General features: G+C 48.5%; 1 protein-coding gene across 3 annotated transcripts in view; it reads right to left on the reverse strand.

Moving 5' to 3' along the window:
• tafa4b (TAFA chemokine like family member 4b) overlaps window positions 1-2,501 on the reverse strand; it is a 39,692-nt gene extending 37,191 nt beyond the window's left edge. Inside the window, exons 1-2 of one of the 3 annotated variants that reach the window (XM_047581974.1) lie at window positions 2,296-2,498; window positions 1,885-2,184 (exon numbers count right to left, since the gene is read on the reverse strand). The gene's annotated coding sequence lies outside the window, so the exon portion shown is untranslated. Of the gene's footprint in view, window positions 1-1,884 lie in introns of all 3 variants that reach the window. The other 2 variants (XM_047581973.1, XM_047581975.1) reach the window with 2 other exon arrangements.
• Window positions 2,502-5,906: the final 3,405 nt, after the last annotated feature.

The following is a 5,906-nucleotide window of genomic DNA, read 5'->3' on the forward strand; positions in this document are numbered from 1 at the left end:
TACACACGTTCCATTGTACATAGTTCCTCGTATTGCTCCTATTAAGACACACAGGACACACACGGGCCGCCTTGCCTCGTCTTTCACAAATTTCTCTTTCCAACCCAGCTCATTCCTCTCCCTTCACTCCTCGCTTGCTTACTTGGCCGTGTCCTCGCGCACAATCACAAATGCATACAATCCATTCCAGCGCTCATTCCCAGTCAGTCATCCTGAACAGTCCTCTGTGGGGTAAGTAGATAGGAGGCTGCTGAGACATGCAGAGCCGAATAGCCTTCTGAGGATACCGTATGTCCCACCGCTGGGAGCTGTTATGGGGAGGAAGGGGGCGAAAAGGGAAGAAGGGTCCAGATGAGAGTGAGCCTGGAGTGAGGAGTAATTGCCAAGTGTGTGAATAGTGCGTATGTGTGCTGATCTGTGAAGAGTGCTGTGGGAGATGATGGGGGGGGTGGGGAGTGGGGGGTGACAAAGACAGAGGAGAAGCCATACACTGCAGGCAGAGAACGCAGCGGAGATATCAGAGTGCCCCCCACCCCCCCTCATACAGGTGTTTGTCACAGTCAGTGAGGGAGTGTGTGGGAGACGGCTGGATGACAGGGGGCCAGGTTGGAGAGAGTAATCTCCCCAGGATTAAGAGTGCTGCTCCTGTGTTAATGTGACTGTCAATGAGAATTAAGTCCCCTGGACCGATCCTCTCCACCGGGCTCCCACCCGCTCTCTATCTCTATCTCTCCTCTCCTCTCCTCTCCTCTCCTCTCCTCTCCTCTCCTCTCCTGTCCGTCCTGTCACACTAATGACACCACTTTCTGTGGAGTGCCAGTGCCGCGCGCCAAAAAAACAATGGGGAAATAATTACACTCCCTCAATACAGTACAAATTGCAGAACCGAGCTGCGGGACGGCGAGAGATGTAGGCGAAGAGGGAGAGGCAGGGAAGTGGGGAGAAAGAGGGTGGGGAGGGAGGAAGGGAGGGGTGGAGACAAGGATGACTAACAATTACAACACGATAGGGGTTGGGTCTCATTACTGCGTTCATTAACATGCACCAAGTAATTTTCCCGTTCCACTATGTGTGCGTGTGCGCATGGGAGAGCGAGAGGGAGAGCGAGGGAGGGTGTGCTCCTGTGCGTGCTTGAGCGTGCGCCCAGTGGAGTGTGGCCATCGGGTTCTGCAACACACACCTCCCTGCCCCTGTGCGCAATCTTCCCGGAGCAGCCGTCGGCACCTCATTTCTCTCCCGTATGCCTGAGCTCGGCGCGCTCTCTCCTCTCTATTCCCAGACGACCACAATCCATGCAAAGCGATTAGAAGGCGCGTGAAAAGCGCCCGGTCAGCGGATCAGCCTCGCGGATCACTCAATAGGTGCTAAGCAGTGCAGAGCTCCGACCGATCGCTTATTTAACCTCACAGCGATGAAACACTGCATCAATCTCACCTCGATCCTCTAGTTGGTCTCGCCAACATTACGCGCTTAGACACGGTCAGCGGAACTAACGGTCGTCTGAATTGGCTCATCGTGTTTTTTTTTCTCTCTTTCCATTTTTTTACGCAAGGTAAAAAGCGAGTGGACTAACTTGGAAGGCTTCTCCGTAAATTCAGCTGTTCTTTTAAGAAATCGTTCCTCGGTGGCATGTGTTTGCTGCGCTCCGAGCCAGGAACGTCAAAGTTGCTTTCAGTTCGCCAGTCATTTAGTGAGTCAGCCAGCCAGTCACCACCCCTTCTCTCCCTGCCGCCCGTGGAAAACGTTCCACCTTTCCACAAAGTCCCCCTCTGACCCCATCCTCGTGTCATTAACCTATTGACTGACATCAACGACAATGGGGATTAAAAAGTGAATCGACAGCTTATTGAATCAGAAATGGAAAAATATAAATCACCATCTTACCCAAATCTATAACCAAGATGGCATGATCTCTGGGAAGTGTAAAGCATCCAGGTGAGCTAGTAAAGCGTCTTTGTCACTTTTTCCGTTCACTTAAATCTGATTTTTGTTTCCCAGACCAAGCGGGGCATTCCCTTAAAGCCCCTTTGTCCAAGTCCAGGAGTCCGCACACAAACACACTAAAGAAGCAGTGAGGAGGGCTACTGCCGCGCCGAAGTGCCAGCCCTCCGAAACCGGGTGACAAAACGGGGCTCGCACATCCGCGACGTGGTCCGGTTTGTCATGATCTCGACGAGTCCCGTCCTAAAAAAAAAAAAATCAGACTGAGTAGAAAGTCATCAGAAGTGCGTAATTCCCCCAAAGCATCGGCGGGCTGGTGTTTTTGGCGAACACTCCACACAAGTTCATCCCCACCTTACGCGAGTCTGTCACGCAGAGGCGTTATAGTCGCCGGAGAGATGCTGATGAGAGTGATGGTATAGTGATGCAGGAGTGATAGTTGCTCTCCCGTCGCTCCTCCCGAGCAGGGATCGATTGGACATGAGAAATGCGCTGCGAGCCCGTCTTCCCCATTCAGAACACGTGCAACAGCGCCCGCCCAGTTCACCAGCTCCCTCGTACACCCCCTTCTTCCTCACTGATGTCATGTAGTTTACAAGTAGCCCGGACTGTAGGTCCGAAGAGAGATGGGATACGTGACAGCCCTCCCCCCTTTTTTTCAAACTGTAAGGAGTTCACCTTAACACGTTGTACGGTCTCACTTTTTATTCCCGGTCTGTATACATGGCACACACACAAAAAATGATTTAATACAAGTTGTTAAAGGGATAAAATCCAATTTAACTCAAAATAAATGGTATAGACCCAGCACAGCCTGCATTAACAATGCGTTTTATAATGTAAGCCTATGAGTACGAGGTCTCAGAAAGAGAGGCCAGTTATTGATTCGTAGAAGTTTGCCTAATAATGATCACACGCTGGAGGTCACAGTCGACACCGCGATCATCACCACTTCATTATTTGCGCGCTTGTGTTTGCGTGTGTGTGTGTGTGTGTTGAGGAGGTGGGGGTGGGCTCCGATCACTACCATTGTACCTGGCTGACTGACAGGCCCACCTCTCCTCTTTACACCTCGGTCATGTTACAGATGGTGTGTGGATATCAATACTTGGGTCTGGAGCTCCGCTATTCAAGAGGATGGTGTAAATCTACCCCCCCACCCCCCCCGCCCCTCCACCCACACCCCACCGAGATGTTAAACAGAATTTAATCACCGCAGCCTCTCCGTTACGCACCAGGAGACAGCCTATCAATTATTCCATCCCTAGAATATTCTAGTGTGTTGATGGCGATTGATTGCTGTGCGCTGTATTTGCAGTCGTTAAGAGTTAGGGGAGGTCGATGTCTGCTAACGACCCAAGGTGAGGGGTATCCGATACATTCAGATGTCTTCCTCGTTTTGTTGTTGCCGCGGCCAAGCGATGAACCCTGTGTCAGTGGATGCGTTTTTTTTTTTTTTTTTTTTTTAGTTGGGAGCAGAATAAAGTGAACGCCTTTAACTTATGATCGGGCAAAGAGTCGTGCACCATGCAATGTGATGAAATTCAGGAACCACAGCATGAAGTAATCTCAAGCCTCCTTGTCTGATACTACGATCGGACCATTTTTTTTTCTCTGCCACCTGTGCATGGAGTAAGAAAGAGCAGTATGTTATTTTCAACCGATTAGTCTTTGCTCGAATCTATTACAAATCGACCTGTCTGGCTTTGAACCGAGAACAGATTAGACATCGATGCAGCTTTGCCAGGAGTGAGGCACCTTCAGCTTTTTTGGGGTGTAGGATCCAGATAAAAAAACATTAAACCGAAGTAAATATCCCGGTTTCAGCACCACGGACAGCGCCAGGCGCGCTGCATATAAATTCAGTGAGTTGGACAGCCCCAGACTGCCCTGTCACTGCGCCTTCCTTTCTTTGCGTTTACTTTCCTGTCAAGCACCTAATCCGATTTGTAGGCAAAATAGACAAACGTAGTTAACTTGTGTAAACCGTAAGCGATGGGGGGAAAAAAATAACACACACACACACACACCAGAAAGTTGATGAAAAAAAAACAAAACAATATATCCTGTCTGCACAAACAAGCGGTTGTATCTGCAGTGCTGAACTTGTGTGTCCCAGTGGGGATCGGAGGCCTTTTATCTTAAAGTGAGGCAGCTAATGGATGCAACAGCCCATAGCACTTATCTCATCTATCCTCCGTCAGAGGGGCCAGATAGTATCATAGGAAACCACATCATGTGACCCAAACACTTTTCTGGACGCCGCTGAACAGCGTGAAATTTAATTTACTCGATGTATACCTAGCCATTACATTTCTAGTGTTTTTCACAGAGCCATTAGTTTTCTTAAGATGCCTCACTATCCTTTCAGCGTTGTGGTCCTAAGCAGAAATGGCATGTTAAAGGTTGCAGAATCGTCCTTATATATATTGTGGTATTGTGGAAAGGGTACGGGTATAGGGTGAAGGCCTCTTGGCGTGTCATGTAACACAGACCGGGGTTATAATATGTCCCATCTGGACTTATCCCCCCCAATAACTGCCACCCAGGGGAGAAAAACATTAGGGAAATATCTGTTCATAACTTGAGGAATATTTCTTTCTCCCAGATCAATATTCCTGCATTAATCCCCCTGTTTTTTCCTGGCGTGGGGACGCCTGGAAACGTGGCTAGGGTAAGATGAGCGGATCGTAATTGATTTGTCTGAGTTCAGTGGTGAGAAATGTTTGTCTTTTGAGATAAATTAGATTATGCTAATGATCATGTTGTAAAACACAAAGAGGAATGGCTGTGAGATCAGCTTTAGGCCATGGAAGAAATCAAGCTGCTACCTGGGAGACTTGGCTGTGTAAATAATGGGACCGGATGAGTAGAGGATTTTACTACACCAGAGAAGATGAAACAACGGACAGTTAAACAGCTGGTGCGGTGCATCGCGCCTTATGTAAGGAACGTGTAAATACCAGTGTGTTGTACACTAATTTTAAAGTGTGAATGGCAGCTCAGAAATTACCTTTGCTCACAGCGTCCATCATCACTGATTCAACCCCAGACATCGCATGGAACAGGACTTTCTGGTGGCCAATGACGCGCGAAAGAACCACACCACTCAGGGTTTAAATGTTATTAACTTTGTACACGTTTCGTGTTGTCAGTCGAAATTTGGCTTGTGTTTCGACGAGTTTCGCACCTTCCCTTGCATTCAAATGTTCCATTTAGGATACACACGGCAGCCCGGTTGTGCGCCAAATACACGACTTGGGTCATCGATTTTAAGCGGCCACGAAGGTTAATGAGAACAGACATCTTGGTTCCTCTGCTTTTGATCCCCCCCTGCAGAGAGATTCTTCATTTCTTTACGAGGTCACTGGCAGTAACCCGAGCAGGGCCATAAATAGTGTCCATCCCAGACAGGCCCGGTGTCTGTCAATACTCAGAAAGTTCAGACACAACATCCGCAAAGAACGCACAGGAGCACTACTGCTGACATCCAAATTGTGGTATTGGATAAAACGCTGTATAACAAACATTGTATCCTTATAACCCGGTGGGTATATTGGTGAATAAATTATTCTCAATGTCTACAGCGCTGAACCAAGTCTGCCAGGGGCAATCACGCCGCGCAGGGTGAAGATTTGGCTTCATGCGCGGTGTTGTACTGCCCCCGTGTGGCTGCGGTGCGTCACTGTTAACTCAAACCAGTTTTTTTGAGGTCATCCAGATTTATTATAGTGACAGTGAAAACTGAACAAGTGCCCTTTTGCGAAGAGCCCTTTCCCTCCTCAGACCTGAACACACTAAAATAATGAAACCCACAGCAAAGAGCTGTCTGGCATCAGCAGGAACTGGCAAGACCGTGGCTTCAGTTTCCCCCTCCAAGGTCAGACTTCAAAAGGTGATTGATTAAATTAAGACAAATTAAATCTCTGATGCCAAATATTGCCTGCACAGACAGCAAGACATGC

Source organism: Mugil cephalus, chromosome 4 (genome assembly GCF_022458985.1).
Source record: "Mugil cephalus isolate CIBA_MC_2020 chromosome 4, CIBA_Mcephalus_1.1, whole genome shotgun sequence".
Taxonomy (NCBI): Eukaryota; Metazoa; Chordata; class Actinopteri; order Mugiliformes; family Mugilidae; genus Mugil; species Mugil cephalus.